We start from the raw sequence: 19,146 nt of genomic DNA, 5'->3' as shown, positions 1-19,146 counted from the left end.
GGGGTCACCAGAAAATTAAAAGATAACATTCTATGAGTCAGAGTATAGATTGTTAGAAGTCTAAAGAAGGTTGGTAGGTTAGAAAATTTTTTTTTTTTTGTCTTCAGTCATTTGACTGGTTTGATGCAGCTCTCCAAAATTCCCTATCTAGTGCTAGTCATTTCATTTCAGTATACCTTCTACATCCTACATCCCTAACAATTTGTTTTACACATTCCAAACGTGGTCTGCCTGAAGAAAGAAGCATTTGGAAAAATATAGTTAAAAGAAGAGACAGACTTATAGGCCACATACTAAGGCATCCTGGAATAGTCGCTTTAATATTGGAAGGACAGGTAGAAGGAAAAAATTGTGTAGGCAGGCCACGTTTGGAATATGTAAAACGTAGAGGGTATACTGAAATGAAACGACTAGCACTAGATAGGGAATTTTGGAGAGCTGCATCAAACCAGTCAAATGGCTGAAGACAAAAAAATTTTTTTCACTATTATAACTTTTAAATTTAGTCTTTTTCCAAGCATTTTTAATATGCAAGTGTTTTCTTTTTTTTAGGAATTGTATTTTGTAAAAGTTAAATAACTATATTACAGTTCATTAATGAAAAACATGGAAGCTTTTCATTTTGTAAGTATGAGGTTGATAATTGGAATTCTATCTGTTAGAATAGTTTGTTTTAAGGCTAAGATGATTACGACTAATTGAATCAGCTGCTATGGCTAATATGGTCCCACTCTTATAATTTGCTGTGATTCCCACGTAATATTAACTGAGCCGAATTTAAAACAGCAGATGTGTATTGTGTAAGATTTGAAACGGCATATGATTTAAATTAGCAGTCGAGAGAACAAGAGTAGGTGTGTTTAGTTTGTTCGTTCGAATTATAACTGTCGCCACAGATGATATTAAGTTGCAGCTTCTATAATAATTACTGGTTCGAAGCAGTAGAACATGGAATTTTGATCCGAGCATCGAATCATCAAATAAGTAGCCAACTCTACCGCCTAAGTCAGCCGACAGTTCGGTTGACAAAGACAGAGACAAACCTTCAGCTCACAGTGTATTTCAGTAGAAAAAAATAGATGAATGAATTTAAGCGATAAGTTTCTGTGATACAAAATTACTTGTTTCGTTCATCAGGGTGTGAGCTGAGATCCACTTTGATTAGACGCAAAAAATATTAAATCTATTTCCAGTAGCACGTTCATGAAAGGTTGCTCAAAATCGATTTTTTACCATTTTTAAATTAAAGCATTAACGGTTATGAGCACTACAAGTTTTAAGTTAACAATTTTCAAATATTCCATTACAATATAGATTCATTCGTTATCATTGATTTGGCATATTTCGATTTTCTCTTATTTTGCCTTTTGTCCTAGTACGCATAGTTAGGTATTTTGAAGTAAGAGGAGGAATTTTCAGAAAATAAAAATTTGTTTCTGTATGCTCAGTTTTTAAATTATAGTACCTCTTACGACTATGACACTTAAGAAATGTATCTACTGCCAAATAAAATAAATTTATCTTCTTTTCTTAAAAAAAATCCAATTATATATGTTGTTTTATTTAGGTGTAACATAAAAACTATTTTGCGGAAAATTAAAAAACCGTAAATACACAAATTAAGTTATAGATTGTCTTTATATTAAGAAAATTATTTTATTATAAAACTTTTAACTATTCTGCAAATAAGAATAATAAGAACGGATGGCAGTGATGAACATCTGTTACTAATTCATACGGCTAACAGTTTCCTAAATACAATTTGAACTACGTCGTATTAAATGATTTTGACAAATATTTCACCTATTTATCTTTTCTGAAACATGATTTTATACATCTATCCGTCATTTTAAATTTTTAATTCTAACTGGTTTTCAAATTTTGAATTACAGGATGCAGAATATGTTGGAATTTAGTAAAACTAACTTCATTTCTCTTAAAAGGTTAGTAATTTTTAAAAGTTTTATATTTAAAAGAAAATTGTTAATGTTAGTCAGAATATCTATGTTGAGTTAGAATTTAAAAACAAATTAATCTGAATTGTTATTACGCTATTGTTGTTTTTAATGCGAACTGCAATAAACAATAAGAGAAATGAGAGTGTATAAACGTCGCGTCACCGCGTTAATTATAATTTTCGTGATTTAATTTATCCAGGCTTTCACAGGGTTTAACCCACCGGGTTGGTGTAGCGGTGAACGCTTCTTTCCAAATTAGCTGATTTGGAAGTTGAGGGTTAGAGCGTTCAAACCCTTGTAAAGGCAGTTACTTTTGTACGGATTTGAATACTAGATCGTGGATACCGGTATTCTTTGGTGATTGGATTTCAATTAACCAGCATTTCAGGAATTGTCGAACTGAGTCTGTACAAGACTACACTTCATTTATACTCATACGAATCCTCATTCATCCTCGTGACATTATTCTCTGATGTAATACGTGAACGGTAATTCCCAGAGGCTAAACGGGAAAAAGAAAGAAGGCTCTGATAGGGGAGAGGGCAAACCCTCTTAAGAATCATTAAATTATTTTATTAAAAAAGAGTGATTTCGTGGAATATTATAATTTGTGACGATTACAACAAATAGTAATATTCGTTTTATTATAATTGATATTATTTTGTACTTTCTGTCTTCACTTTATTATCGATGGCAGTAGGCCTTGATGGGATGTTGTAATGCATGTTTGATTATTAATTTAGAACTGTTTAAATATAGCTCTATCATTTAAGCTGCATTTATACAAAATCTCCTCTTTATAATTAACTTAATTTTATTATGCAATAGAATTAAAAAATATATACATATCCAAAAATTCATAATCTGTACGGTTTCATTTACCTTTGGGCTATAGGTAATCCAGAAATTAGTAGTAATAGAAAAATTAAACCCTTTTCCACCCTTTTTAAAATTTTGTGGCAGCAAACTAATGATTGAATGATACTTTTAAGCTTGATGAGAAATCCTAAAGTAATCCTTGAACTTGATTAAGTTTTCCAAACAAAGAAAACAGGTATGAAAAGAAGTTTTTAAAAATAATTTTTGTGTGTTGTAATATTGTACTGTTCTTCCAATCTCAGGCATTGTATTTCTTGTTCTTATTTATGAAAAAGTGTATTCTTTATATAAAATATGACAGGCCTACATAAATGAAATGTAGTATTACAGTTTGTATTAGCTGGCAAATTTACATATTGTTGACTTCAGTATGAGTACAAATATTTGCAAATATTCAATATAAAACTATTTTCATAAAGTAGAGGTAACTTTGAGAAATGTGATTTCTTAGTGAAATGACAATTTATGTTTGTAATTTCTTATTATAGCAATGTATTCTTCATAAGATTTCTTAATGAATATCTTAATATTCATAATACATTTCTTTATATGATTATGTGATCTTAGTTTCTTTAAGAAATCCAATTTCTGGTGTTAATACCAGTAAATTACTCTAAATAACTCGCTATATAAACTAAATTAATATCATTTATTAATATTCATTAATATTAATGAATATTAATATTCATTAATATTAATGAATATTAATAAATATTCATTAATATTAATGAATATTTATTAATATTCATTTATTTATATTGTTTATTAAGAATATTTATTTTGAAAGAAAACAGTTTGATTCTTCCTTGAACCTTCATAGACAAATTAGAAACTTGATGGTGTTCAAGATGATTAATTTCTCTGGTCTTTGGCCACTCTTGTCTTCTTGATCCCCTCCTAATATACAAAAAAATTAAATGGTTATTGCCGTATTCAAAACATTCTTTTATGGGTTACATTCTTAAGGAAAAGTAAAAAACAATATGATTCAGGCTTTTTTCCCTGCTGTAGTTTCTCTAGCCTCTTCCTCCAGATTCTCTTAATATACAAAAATAAATGTAATATTAAAATTTTTTTTAAGTGCTTTCTCTTTTTAAGGAAAAGGTAAAAAAAAAGATTGTAATGTTAATGAACTTTGAGAGGCTTTATATTTTTTTATGCATGATGGAACAGAGACTGTATGTGCATTTGGGGTAAGAGTTTGTGTGTGTGTGTGTGTGTACATATATGTTAACAATTTTCCACAAATTTGATCGATTTCGATGTGGTTTTTTGCATTACATAGATATATCACTTCAGAACAGGTTCTCAGATTAGTTTTATGGTTATAGGCCACCAGGGGGTGTTGCAGTAGATATTCTCTAAAATGGCTGGGCCGATTTTGATGCAGTTTTTTGTCTCCAGCAAGGCTACATTATTATGTGGATTATTAAATAATTTGCGGTGGTCAAGTGTCCTAACCTTTGATGATGATAATAATGATGATGATGATCATCATCATCAGCCTATAAATGTCCCACTGTTGGACACAGGCCTAATAATCTTTAAAAAGTAATAAATAAATGAAAAAATTAAAAAAATTTTAAAAACCCACAATGATAAAAAGCTTAAAAAGCTAGAAATAATTAAATAATTGTATTTTTACCTTTAGTCCTTTGTGACATTGTGATATTGTTTTTAAGATAATATCACAAATTTCATTCACAAATTTTTAAAATTTAAGATTTTGGCAGACCATCGTGTATGACCCATAGACTGCGTAGATAAATTTCACCTCATTTCTATGATGATAGTTAAAGCTTATCTCTATTATAAACCTATATGTTTTTAACATTTTTTATACTTCAGCTCCAGTTCCCCTCGATTAACAAAATCTTATCCCCATATTTGAAGTGTTTTTTAACATGTGTTGTGTGTACAGAGAGAAGTTCAGATTCCCATACAGATGCTAGGATCAAATGCTAGGATCTCCCTATTCCAACAACAGAGTATAATAACACTTATAATAACGATTTTCAAAGGTACAAATTACAGATAGAAATATTGTCATTAAACATTGGTGATTTGGTTGGTGAATTAAACACTTCATTCTTATTTAAGGAATTGTTACACGCACTTAAGAACTCATGTGACACTACCCCTGGACCAGACAACGTTCGCCTTTGTATGCTTTCACACCTTCCTAACTCAGCATTACAACATCTTTTGAATATTTACAACGGTTTATTCTTCGAACAAGTCTTTCCGCCTGGCTGATCAGAAGCATTTATTATACCAGTACTGAAGCCTGGTAAAGACAAAACCGACCCCTCAAGCTCTACCGCCCTGTTTCTTTAACAAGCGTTTTATGTAAAGTAATGGAGAGAATGGTAAACCGCAGGCTTACATGGTACTTGGAGAAACATGGCTTTCTGTCTTCGGAACAGTTTGGTTTCCGACAGGGACAATCTTCTATTGACCATTTAGTGTCAATGGAAACAGCCATACAAAACGCCTTCCTAAACCGCCAGCACCTCATTGTGCTATCTTCTTCGATATAAAAAAGACGTATGACTCAGCCTGGCGCCGAAGTATTCTCAACACCCTCAAGGGATGGGGAATCAAGGGCAATATGCTTGCTTTTATCCAGAGATTCTTAAATCACGAACGTTTCATGTTCGTGTAGATGATTCACTTTGATTCACTTTCAGATAGTGTCGTCTTTGAGAATGGAGTACCTCAAGGTAGTCGATTAAGTGCCACCTTATTTTCTGTAGCCATAAACAGTATTACCAATTGTGTACAGGCTCCTGTCTCAAGTTCTCTATTTGTTGACAATTTTGTTATTTACATTGCGAGCCGTTCGCCCACAGCAGAGCGACTACTACAGAACACTATATTTTGCCTTGAGGCTTGGTCCAGCCATGGTATCTTGTACAATGATAACAAAATTTTGAACCGGATGTTCTGTTTTTACGTAGTACTAGGTTATTCCAAAAAATTTAATTATTTATTTTTTTGCTAGAAGAGTTTTTGATAATTTTTTTCAGGGAGCCTTTTCCACTCCTAATCGGAATTAGTTAAGTTTTATATAGTTTCCTTTTTCTATTATTTTAGCTTTAATATTTTAAAGACTCCGTCTGCGATATTAATTTTGAGTTTTATTTCACTTTTTTAACTTTTGTTTTAATAAATTTTTTATTATATAATTTATATTAATTTTAAACCTTATTTAGTTTTATTTTACCATTTTATTAAAGAAAATTCTGTGCGATGATAACGCACAAGTGTTTTTTGTCCCCAAACAAAAAAAAAAAAAAAAACAGTAGATAGAGGATGGCAGACATACAGGACAGTTATTACTGATCAATTTAGACAATGATCTTACAGATTCACTGACCATTTGTTACCCATTATGGACTAGATACAAGAGGTCTGGTGACAACTTTGTATTAAGAAAAAAAAGGCAAAGCCATTGGCTTCCTTTCTTCCTCTGGGATAAGGATTGTAAATGTAACTGATTCTGGCCATGGAAGTACCTCTTAAATTTCATTAGAATTTACAAAGTAAATTAATGTTCAAAACTAATTTTATTTCGGTGTGAACTAGATACTTGTGCATCTTATTTTTATTTTTTAAATTTGATGTATCGCATTGTAATGTAAAGTGTTAATTTAAAAAATCATACAAAACAAACAATTTTTCCAGGGACAAGCGGATCACTTGCCCTTGCACCTTTCACTGTCTGCTCCTCTCTACTAGCAGAAATTTAATTATGTAATATTCAAATGCTGGTTCCTTTTAGGAATGAATTCTACCATCAGAAAAAATTAAAATGAATGATAAGAGATTCAGGCTACATTCTCCTACAAGTCCTCTAGCCCCTTGTGTTAATTAAATATTGAATATTGTGTGACATTTATTATGTTGTTTTTCAAAATGTGTTCCTCTGTGAAAGAAGTTAAGTTACTGCTTTCCATTGATAATTCCCTGTTTTCATTAATCATCAAAACTGCTCTGAGGCAAATTCTTTGAGTCATATTCATCCTCATTCTCTTTTATTTTGAGCTAAATTATAGATTTTGTGACAGCTTCCATTCTTTTTTACATTATATATACAATTTTTAATATTTTTTGTTATTCTTGCTCTTACCTTCCACTGATCCTTCTAGTGCTATTTTAATCATTCCTTCTCTCATCTTATGTTCCTACCGATTAACTTGTATTTTGAATTGTTCTGATTATACTTCCATTTTCATTCCCACCTCATTATTTCTACATTTTTTACTTTGCCCGGTTACTCTTCTCCATGCTCGTATTTGAAATTCATCAGCCTTTTTTTATATTTTTTTCTTACCGTTCATGTTTTACATTTGTACAAAAGTACGCTAACAAAATTAACACTTCAAAAAATGCCTCTTAAGCTTCATCTTACTATACAATAACTTTTTCTCTCTATTAAATATTTCCTTAACCGTTGTTATTCTTGTATTTATTTTTGCAATTTTTGATATCTAATTATCTTCATTCTTTTGGTCTAAAAATAATTTTTGTGTGTTGTAATATTGTACTGTTCTTCCAATCTCAGGCATTGTATTTCTTGTTCTTATTTATGAAAAAGTGTATTCTTTATATAAAATATGACAGGCCTACATAAATGAAATGTAGTATTACAGTTTGTATTAGCTGGCAAATTTACATATTGTTGACTTCAGTATGAGTACAAATATTTGCAAATATTCAATATAAAACTATTTTCATAAAGTAGAGGTAACTTTGAGAAATGTGATTTCTTAGTGAAATGACAATTTATGTTTGTAATTTCTTATTATAGCAATGTATTCTTCATAAGATTTCTTAATGAATATCTTAATATTCATAATACATTTCTTTATATGATTATGTGATCTTAGTTTCTTTAAGAAATCCAATTTCTGGTGTTAATACCAGTAAATTACTCTAAATAACTCGCTATATAAACTAAATTAATATCATTTATTAATATTCATTAATATTAATGAATATTAATATTCATTAATATTAATGAATATTAATAAATATTCATTAATATTAATGAATATTTATTAATATTCATTTATTTATATTGTTTATTAAGAATATTTATTTTGAAAGAAAACAGTTTGATTCTTCCTTGAACCTTCATAGACAAATTAGAAACTTGATGGTGTTCAAGATGATTAATTTCTCTGGTCTTTGGCCACTCTTGTCTTCTTGATCCCCTCCTAATATACAAAAAAATTAAATGGTTATTGCCGTATTCAAAACATTCTTTTATGGGTTACATTCTTAAGGAAAAGTAAAAAACAATATGATTCAGGCTTTTTTCCCTGCTGTAGTTTCTCTAGCCTCTTCCTCCAGATTCTCTTAATATACAAAAATAAATGTAATATTAAAATTTTTTTTAAGTGCTTTCTCTTTTTAAGGAAAAGGTAAAAAAAAAGATTGTAATGTTAATGAACTTTGAGAGGCTTTATATTTTTTTATGCATGATGGAACAGAGACTGTATGTGCATTTGGGGTAAGAGTTTGTGTGTGTGTGTGTGTGTACATATATGTTAACAATTTTCCACAAATTTGATCGATTTCGATGTGGTTTTTTGCATTACATAGATATATCACTTCAGAACAGGTTCTCAGATTAGTTTTATGGTTATAGGCCACCAGGGGGTGTTGCAGTAGATATTCTCTAAAATGGCTGGGCCGATTTTGATGCAGTTTTTTGTCTCCAGCAAGGCTACATTATTATGTGGATTATTAAATAATTTGCGGTGGTCAAGTGTCCTAACCTTTGATGATGATAATAATGATGATGATGATCATCATCATCAGCCTATAAATGTCCCACTGTTGGACACAGGCCTAATAATCTTTAAAAAGTAATAAATAAATGAAAAAATTAAAAAAATTTTAAAAACCCACAATGATAAAAAGCTTAAAAAGCTAGAAATAATTAAATAATTGTATTTTTACCTTTAGTCCTTTGTGACATTGTGATATTGTTTTTAAGATAATATCACAAATTTCATTCACAAATTTTTAAAATTTAAGATTTTGGCAGACCATCGTGTATGACCCATAGACTGCGTAGATAAATTTCACCTCATTTCTATGATGATAGTTAAAGCTTATCTCTATTATAAACCTATATGTTTTTAACATTTTTTATACTTCAGCTCCAGTTCCCCTCGATTAACAAAATCTTATCCCCATATTTGAAGTGTTTTTTAACATGTGTTGTGTGTACAGAGAGAAGTTCAGATTCCCATACAGATGCTAGGATCAAATGCTAGGATCTCCCTATTCCAACAACAGAGTATAATAACACTTATAATAACGATTTTCAAAGGTACAAATTACAGATAGAAATATTGTCATTAAACATTGGTGATTTGGTTGGTGAATTAAACACTTCATTCTTATTTAAGGAATTGTTACACGCACTTAAGAACTCATGTGACACTACCCCTGGACCAGACAACGTTCGCCTTTGTATGCTTTCACACCTTCCTAACTCAGCATTACAACATCTTTTGAATATTTACAACGGTTTATTCTTCGAACAAGTCTTTCCGCCTGGCTGATCAGAAGCATTTATTATACCAGTACTGAAGCCTGGTAAAGACAAAACCGACCCCTCAAGCTCTACCGCCCTGTTTCTTTAACAAGCGTTTTATGTAAAGTAATGGAGAGAATGGTAAACCGCAGGCTTACATGGTACTTGGAGAAACATGGCTTTCTGTCTTCGGAACAGTTTGGTTTCCGACAGGGACAATCTTCTATTGACCATTTAGTGTCAATGGAAACAGCCATACAAAACGCCTTCCTAAACCGCCAGCACCTCATTGTGCTATCTTCTTCGATATAAAAAAGACGTACGACTCAGCCTGGCGCCGAAGTATTCTCAACACCCTCAAGGGATGGGGAATCAAGGGCAATATGCTTGCTTTTATCCAGAGATTCTTAAATCACGAACGTTTCATGTTCGTGTAGATGATTCACTTTGATTCACTTTCAGATAGTGTCGTCTTTGAGAATGGAGTACCTCAAGGTAGTCGATTAAGTGCCACCTTATTTTCTGTAGCCATAAACAGTATTACCAATTGTGTACAGGCTCCTGTCTCAAGTTCTCTATTTGTTGACAATTTTGTTATTTACATTGCGAGCCGTTCGCCCACAGCAGAGCGACTACTACAGAACACTATATTTTGCCTTGAGGCTTGGTCCAGCCATGGTATCTTGTACAATGATAACAAAATTTTGAACCGGATGTTCTGTTTTTACGTAGTACTAGGTTATTCCAAAAAATTTAATTATTTATTTTTTTGCTAGAAGAGTTTTTGATAATTTTTTTCAGGGAGCCTTTTCCACTCCTAATCGGAATTAGTTAAGTTTTATATAGTTTCCTTTTTCTATTATTTTAGCTTTAATATTTTAAAGACTCCGTCTGCGATATTAATTTTGAGTTTTATTTCACTTTTTTAACTTTTGTTTTAATAAATTTTTTATTATATAATTTATATTAATTTTAAACCTTATTTAGTTTTATTTTACCATTTTATTAAAGAAAATTCTGTGCGATGATAACGCACAAGTGTTTTTTGTCCCCAAACAAAAAAAAAAAAAAAAACAGTAGATAGAGGATGGCAGACATACAGGACAGTTATTACTGATCAATTTAGACAATGATCTTACAGATTCACTGACCATTTGTTACCCATTATGGACTAGATACAAGAGGTCTGGTGACAACTTTGTATTAAGAAAAAAAAGGCAAAGCCATTGGCTTCCTTTCTTCCTCTGGGATAAGGATTGTAAATGTAACTGATTCTGGCCATGGAAGTACCTCTTAAATTTCATTAGAATTTACAAAGTAAATTAATGTTCAAAACTAATTTTATTTCGGTGTGAACTAGATACTTGTGCATCTTATTTTTATTTTTTAAATTTGATGTATCGCATTGTAATGTAAAGTGTTAATTTAAAAAATCATACAAAACAAACAATTTTTCCAGGGACAAGCGGATCACTTGCCCTTGCACCTTTCACTGTCTGCTCCTCTCTACTAGCAGAAATTTAATTATGTAATATTCAAATGCTGGTTCCTTTTAGGAATGAATTCTACCATCAGAAAAAATTAAAATGAATGATAAGAGATTCAGGCTACATTCTCCTACAAGTCCTCTAGCCCCTTGTGTTAATTAAATATTGAATATTGTGTGACATTTATTATGTTGTTTTTCAAAATGTGTTCCTCTGTGAAAGAAGTTAAGTTACTGCTTTCCATTGATAATTCCCTGTTTTCATTAATCATCAAAACTGCTCTGAGGCAAATTCTTTGAGTCATATTCATCCTCATTCTCTTTTATTTTGAGCTAAATTATAGATTTTGTGACAGCTTCCATTCTTTTTTACATTATATATACAATTTTTAATATTTTTTGTTATTCTTGCTCTTACCTTCCACTGATCCTTCTAGTGCTATTTTAATCATTCCTTCTCTCATCTTATGTTCCTACCGATTAACTTGTATTTTGAATTGTTCTGATTATACTTCCATTTTCATTCCCACCTCATTATTTCTACATTTTTTACTTTGCCCGGTTACTCTTCTCCATGCTCGTATTTGAAATTCATCAGCCTTTTTTTATATTTTTTTCTTACCGTTCATGTTTTACATTTGTACAAAAGTACGCTAACAAAATTAACACTTCAAAAAATGCCTCTTAAGCTTCATCTTACTATACAATAACTTTTTCTCTCTATTAAATATTTCCTTAACCGTTGTTATTCTTGTATTTATTTTTGCAATTTTTGATATCTAATTATCTTCATTCTTTTGGTCAAGCCTTCATCAACTAATGTTACATTACTTTAATTTTCCTAACATTTGTTTTCATTCTTTAAAGTCTTCTAGTTTTGAAATCTTCCTTTGAAATAGCCGTCATATCAAAAAAGTATGTAGATTTAATCATTTTTAATTAACCTTGTACAGTTTGTTATCCTTTCTCCTATACTGATCTCTTCTTTCTTCTCTTGACCATTATGTCTTTGATATATATTTTTAATGAAGTCTGTGACAGACATCATGCTTGTATTGCATCTTTTCCTTGGTCAATTCAAATTTGTGGATCCTTTACTTTCATATCGGTTTTTTGATTCAGATATAACTCTTTGTTAATCGTCTGCCGTTCTGATTCAATCTTTGACTTATTATCTCCATTAGTTTATCCCGCTTGACAAGTCAAATGATTTTCCCATACCTATTAAACAAAATTTATCTTAAAATATTTTTCACCAATAGTTATTATTAGGCTGACCGACTGCTGCATCGTTTGTCCCTCTTCATTTCACGGTCCATATTGTTTTTCCTGCCATTTATTAACTCGGTTTTCTCATTCAAACTTCTCAGCAGAAGCTTTGTTGAGGGCAGTATCAAAGTAATTCTATAATTTTGATATTTTATGTACTACGGTTTTTGGAGATTGGAATTAAGGTTGTTTTAAGAAAGTTTTCTGGCCACTTCCCACTGTAGTAGATCCCATTGAACAATTTCCCACCTCCTGCAGTTCTTTTTATGAAGTCATTTGATTACTTGTATCGATGCCATCTGTTCATATATCTATTTCATACCTTCTATTGCTTGTATAACTAACTCTCAATTTTAGGATTGTTGCTTGGAATTATGCTCTTAATTTGACCGGTACAGGTCCTTCCTTGTATTTCTTTCATCTTTTTAGTATCTATCCCTCTGTTGAACATTTTGCCATCTCTTTTATCAACCTTAAAGTGTTTATACTTCTTATTCTGTCGCCGGTTAATTTTTTACACATTACATCATACTGACCTTTTCTTTTAAAATTTTTGATATCTGAACGTTTGTCAGTAAGCAATTTCTCCTTTGCTTTCTTTTGTTACTCTTTTTAATTCAATTTATACATAACTGAAAGTAATTTAGTAGTAATTCTTAATTGCTCTTGCCTTCATTGACCTTCCTGTTCTTGTATTTTCTAATGCCGTCAATTTTTTCATTTATCTGTTCGATAAGTCATGGTTTTTTATTCTTCCCTTGAAGCAAGTTATTTTATTTTTTAGCTGCGTTTTTATAGCATCTAAGATTCATTTTCTTTCTGTATTTCTTCTCTTAAATTATCGAGCTAACTTCTCTTCTACTTCTTTCCGATCGTTATTTTTTTCCAGATTCCATTTATTTACTTTCTTTGAACTTTGTCTACTTGGCAGTAGCTATATTTCTGTTACAAGAAGTATGCGATGAGTATTTGTATCGGCACCTGGCAACCCGTATGGCTTTTTAATTGTGTTTCTACCATTTTCCTGCAATTTTACAATCAATTTTATGTCTGTTTTCATCTCCTGGTAATTTCTGTCTGTACGGGACGGGTGGGAAGTCCCTTTTAGAATATGTGCAGCTTACCCGCTATGGATCTAAGATGCGCGTGTGGGTTCCACTATGTTCAAAGTACAGCTGTAAGCCCCTCCACGTCCAGTTGTTCATCTGCAATAGCATATCGGGTGATCATTTCAAATGCTGACCGAACAGCGTCTTGGGGCTGCTTGTCGTTGACATATTTGTGTTTTCGGATGTACCTTTTTTTTTACAAAACTCCAGAGTGCATTGTCAGGTGCGGTGAGGTCAAGGCTTCTCGCTGGCCAACGCTACGAGCCTGTAACTCTTCTGACTCCCATCCGATCCAGCGATTCAGAAAAATTTCATTTAGTTGTCTGTAGGCGTTCAAACAAAATGTTCTGGAGCGCTGTATTGCCGAAACGAAATGAAGTCAGCCGTCCTTTTGCCTTTAATTCTGCAAGCAACCGCTTGTTGATCGTTCTCAGATAACTGTGTCGATTAACCGTGCCGTCGAAAAAATAAGGACCAAGGAAATATTCAGCCGTCATCCCGGTCCAAAGCATAACAGGAGGCGGATAGCGTTTGATTTTCTCAGAAGAGAGAGGATTGTCTTTCAGCCAGAAAAACCATCGGTTACGAGAGGTTAGATAAATTTTGCATACTTGTCTGAAAACATGACGTTCTTTTATCGCGGTTTCGGAAACTGTTCAAGCAATAACCGACTTGCATAAACAAGTCGATCGATGCGATCGTCTTTCGACTCGTTAACCGTGCCCGGACGAAAACACAACTTTCAAATCCTACCGCGTACAGTCTTACATTTTCAATCGTGGAACGCCTAACTCTGCAGAATGTTTGAGTGTTGATTTCATCGGTGACGGTTGAATCAATGCCTCTACAGCAGCACAATACCGACCTTTTCTTTTCAAATCTTTGATATCTGAGCGTTTGTCTGTAAGCGATTTCTCCTTTGCTTTCTTTTTAATTTTATTTATATATAACTGAAAGTAATTCTTAATTACTTTTGCCTTCATCTACCTGTAACTCTTGTAATAGATATTTACAAATCCAGCGGTATAACATTTTTCTAATTAAAGTTACATTTATTAAATTAGAAATCTACTTGAATTATTTACTTCTTTTATCTTTTCTATTGTAGTTTCACGATCGCCGGTAGAACGTGCAAAGGTTAAAAAGAGCCTTCTTCAGGCCGATGACTACAGTAATATTAAGAGCATTACTTCTGATTGAGAACTATTTTATATTATTTTACGATCGTTCATTTATTTTCATGTATTTATTTGTATTAAAAACATCGATGTATATATGCTTACCGCATGTACGTGTAATAAGATATATCTCTTGTACTTCTTAGTTTATAATTTAAAGTAAAGACTGTAAGTAAGAATTATTCTTATTTACCTTATTTTTTTTTTAGCGGTGTCAAATGCAGTTGGCAATACACAATAAAATCGGCAACACCGTGCGATAAATTGAATCTAGCATTTAACTTCTTAGTGATCTTTGCAAACCGGTACGTTAAACACGTTCACTTTATATTGTCGGCAATATATGTTATTTTACAACCCTTAATTTCCGGGGTGCTACTCTCTTAAGATGTTCGCTTATCATATAACCATCAGGTTGTAAGGAATACGGTTTATCGTCTTATGCAGAACTCATTGCTTGTATTGCGCATAATATTTACCTATACGCTTACTAATTATTCTTGTTACTTTTAATGTCGGTCAGAACAGTTTGCTTGTACAGTTCAGTTATATACTTGCTGACCCGACACCGCACAATTCCGTATAACGAATCGCCCACATCCTAGAACAGGACAGGACAGATTTCCAAGATATTACGAACAAGTGGATGCCCACTACCTGGTGAGAGCCTTGAAGCGTCGCTTTTTTGGTGGGATTGTTTGTTTCATTTAATATTTCGATATATCTAAAGATTTTTTTTATCTTTGCGGTCCTTCTACGGGAAAATATCTGTTATCTACTATTTTCCGATAACCTTGATTAATTCTTTCTTGTCGGTGTTCTTCAGGAGCCGCTTACTATTTCTACAGCAGGGTATCAAAATCATTATAGTTGTGCGTCCTTATATTTGTGAAACTTGGAGGGAAACAGCTCTACTTATGATTTTAACAGGCGCCTATGTTTGGAATTTGATGGCTGTACAGAACACTCGGCCTGGCCTAAGCCGCTTACCCACCGGTTCGGTCTAGCGGTGAACGCTTTTTTGCAAATCAGCTGATTTTGAAGCGGAGAGTTCTAAGCTTCACATCGTAGTAAAGGCGGTTACTTTTATACGGATTTGAATTCTAGATCGTGGATACTGGGGTTTGGCGGCCGGGTTGAAACCACACGTCTTAGGGATGGTCGAGCTGAGGTTTACAAGACTCCGCTTCATTTAAATTCGTACATATCATCCCTATTCATCCTCTCGCGTAATACTTTATGCGGTTTCAGAGGCTAAACAGAAAAATAAGGAAGAGCCTAAGATGCTTACTGTGTAAAGTCATGCTGCCTGAAGATGTACAACAGTTTTGTGAGAAACTAGTCTGTAGGTATTAATAAGTAAAATATATTTCGTAATTAAAAAATACTGATCGGTATTGCTATTTGCGGTTTTAATTTTTGTTACAGGTAATATATCGGTCATTCACGTAAACTAAAGAGAGTGTTAATTTGCAAGTAGTTGTCATCCTCATATCTACCTTTTAGAATATCGTAATTTATATTAAAGATATGTAATCGCATTTTACATGTTAAGTTGTAAATTAAAAAATAAATAAATAAAATATTTAAAGATATTCTTTCATTTAAGTAATGAAAAAAAATGAAATTTCACTATTTGGAAATTATCGAATTAAAATGTAAATAGCTTGGAAAAATTTTAGAATCAAATATATTTGAAGATGCAAAAAAAAAATTATTTTCGTATTAAATAAAGAATTTATTCTTTAATTAAATTCAAATAACATTTTACGTTGGTAATGATGATTTATAAATCTGTTTTCCACTGGCCATAGCGCATGTGCTTTTATGTGAACGTTTATTTATTACCTCTCTCAGCTACATTTAATTATAATAATGCATATCGAATGAATGAATTTATTAAAAAATTCTGTTACATTTTATATTACGAATAATAAAAGCTCGCGGATGCCCTTCATTGTATCATTGTATTACGTTATATTTTATAATCATTTCGTTGATAATTTGCTGCGTAATGCGATGAAGGGCTTCCCGTGCTTAATATAAACATATATTCTTGATTAAATATAAAAGTGAAATTATTTTTCTTTTTTTTAGTGCATTTTTAAATATATTTGTATTGGAAAAATTTTCCAAACAATTTATGTTTGTAACTAATTAAATAATTTCCAGATAGAGAAATTTTCGTATTTTTTTTTTGTAATTTTTAGATTGAAGCGTATTCAAAAAAAAAAAAAAATATTCAGGTTCAGTTTAAAATTGTGAATAATTAGATGAAATTTCTGTCCAAATGTGTTGCAATTCCGATCTTTCTTTAGTACATTGTGTTTTTCTTACCTTTTTTCAGGTTCAACATAAATTTTACGCTAGGAGTATCGTACTGTATTTACGATCCCGATTCTAGTAGTTTATCCTGGTGTTAGGATGCGATTAGTTCGTGTAATTATAATATATTACATATATATTTTACATTCAGACAAACTCTCTGTTCCACTAGGTTGTTTTTTTCACGTCATATATTCCACTACAGGTTCATTATTAAGATATATATATATATATATATATATATATATATATATAAGATTTAATCCCGGCTTATGTTTATTTTTTGTATATTTCACGTTAAATTTATTTTCATATACTTTTTATTTTGCGTTAATATTCAGGTTGTTTCTAAAACGGTGGGCTGGCTACACTTTTTCGGATTCTACTTGCATAACTAAACAAAAAATATCCTTAAGAAAAATGGAGATTTCCCCTTCGTTTTCCCTCTTTCCGTCATTTTGTTATTTTTATATAAAAATTTATATCTCGAGTCTCGAGTTCTCGATAGAAGAATCGCATTAATATTTGGTGAGCATGTCGGTAAAAAAGTTTTAAAATTAGCAAAAAATCAGGAATACCAAAAAAATAATACCTTCCCAAATTACAAAATGGCGTCTACGTTCCTTTCTGGTCGGGTAAAAAATAAACCGAAATAAAATATTGCGAGTGTCGTTAATTTAGTTTTATATCGATAACGTAGATAATTTTAACGATAAAAAAAAAATTATTTTTTGTGCGTTTTCTTGTCTATCGTACTCTGCCCAAGTTGTACTACACGTACTGCAATCGGTACGGATATTATTATTAATTTTTATAATATATTACTGAACGATATAGACGAATATTTTTGTACGTTTGTATTTATATAATTTAATCTCGGCTACATAGTCGCTTTATCGAGCGATATGTAAAAGTAGTAGAAACTGATAGTTAAGTTTTCACAAGTTCGAGTCTATGGGAATTACCCTTAAATATTTTTAACGGTGAAAGCCAACAAAAATAATGTTTCTCATTCGGTTTGATATATTAATAAAGAAAAAACCTAAGTTTCTAACCTAACAAAATCGATGTCGTTATTATTTTATCCAAAAAAAACTATCGTTTTAATTTTTGTTGATGTGTGTATATATATATATATATATATATATATAAAATTGATAAAACATTGTACGTATGCGATCATCGATTTACTGCGATATCTCTTTTTAGTAATTCCGACGCAAGACTCTTTAGAAGGGGGTACGGCTATAGATATCGCGCATGTCAATTTAGACTGCGCTTTCAGTTTTCTTTGGAGTTGCTCAACAGCGCTCGCACCGAAAGCTACGTTGGATTCATCGTTGCTAAGTACCTCGTACGTGATACCGATCTGCACTGAGAATATTTTACAATATTTATATTGCAGGTGAGTTTCAGAGTTAAAAAAAAATATTTTTAAATCCTGTTTTTAAGTCGGGTTAATTTTATCGATAAAAAATCGAGAAAATATATTTGTTTGTCTTAGCAAAACCTATTTAAAATATTTGCCGAGTAAAATGATTAATTCGAATGTACGGATTTATTCTTCGCTTTTTCGAAATAGTTTTGCTCGTTATGCTGTTAATGTATGTATGTAATATAATTTTTATTAATGTATGAACATAACATTAATGGGTTTTAAATCTCTATTTAACCCAAGAATCGTGAAATTCTGGTACGGCAGCTCAGTCGGGATCGATTTAATTTTTAAAAGCTCGGTCGAGGTTTTAAAAGGGGGCTACCTTTTTTTTAATGAATTTTACACGCAAATATTTTTGTAAAAAGTAATACGATCGGAAATGTAATAGAAATAGTACGCTAAAAATAAACCGAAAAATGGTGTAAAAAAGGCCATTGTTTTTTTTCATTCGCTTACTGAGATTCTGGAAACTTATGTTATAAAAAAGATCCTTTTTTAAATTCCGACAATTGAAATTGCTTTTAGAGAAATAATTTCCTTAACGATTTGCGCTTAACGTTTTTCTCTTTCTTTTTACGTACCGGTCGAAATATTAAAAAAATAGAGAAACTAAAAAAAATATTTTGTCCGGATGTAATTTGGTAAACGATTTTAGAAGAAAAGAATTAAGCTTTTCTTTTCGGATAACAGATAAGGATCGGTACACCGGGTAGTTCGTTTCTTTACGGAGCAAGATGAAGTAGGAAAAGAAACACAGTACGGTTTCGTTTCCAGTTTGTCCATCTAGTCGCACAGAATGCCCTTGTTAAACTTTACCGTCGTGGAATTTTGAAATTTCAACGTAGCAGTATATTTATGATTCTCGCGGTTCCTATTTTGCACCGTTAACTTTGGGGGTACTAAGTTCCTCCGTGGCAACCCACCGGGTCGGTCTAGTGGTGAACGCGTCTT

General features: G+C 31.7%; 1 protein-coding gene across 3 annotated transcripts in view; it reads left to right on the top strand.

The window, feature by feature from the left end:
- The first annotated feature begins 1,737 nt into the window (after nucleotides 1-1,737).
- Nucleotides 1,738-19,146, top strand: part of LOC142330329 (uncharacterized) — a 291,326-nt gene continuing 273,917 nt past the window's right edge. Inside the window, exon 1 of one of the 3 annotated variants that reach the window (XM_075375555.1) lies at nucleotides 1,738-1,943. The gene's annotated coding sequence lies outside the window, so the exon portion shown is untranslated. Of the gene's footprint in view, nucleotides 1,944-18,036; nucleotides 18,163-19,146 lie in introns of those variants that run through there. The other 2 variants (XM_075375553.1, XM_075375554.1) reach the window with 2 other exon arrangements.

This window comes from Lycorma delicatula, chromosome 9 (genome assembly GCF_047948215.1).
Source record: "Lycorma delicatula isolate Av1 chromosome 9, ASM4794821v1, whole genome shotgun sequence".
Lineage (NCBI taxonomy): Eukaryota > Metazoa > Arthropoda > Insecta > Hemiptera > Fulgoridae > Lycorma > Lycorma delicatula.
Note: the sequence above shows the minus strand (reverse complement) of the source record. Positions and strands in the feature narration are given on the sequence as shown.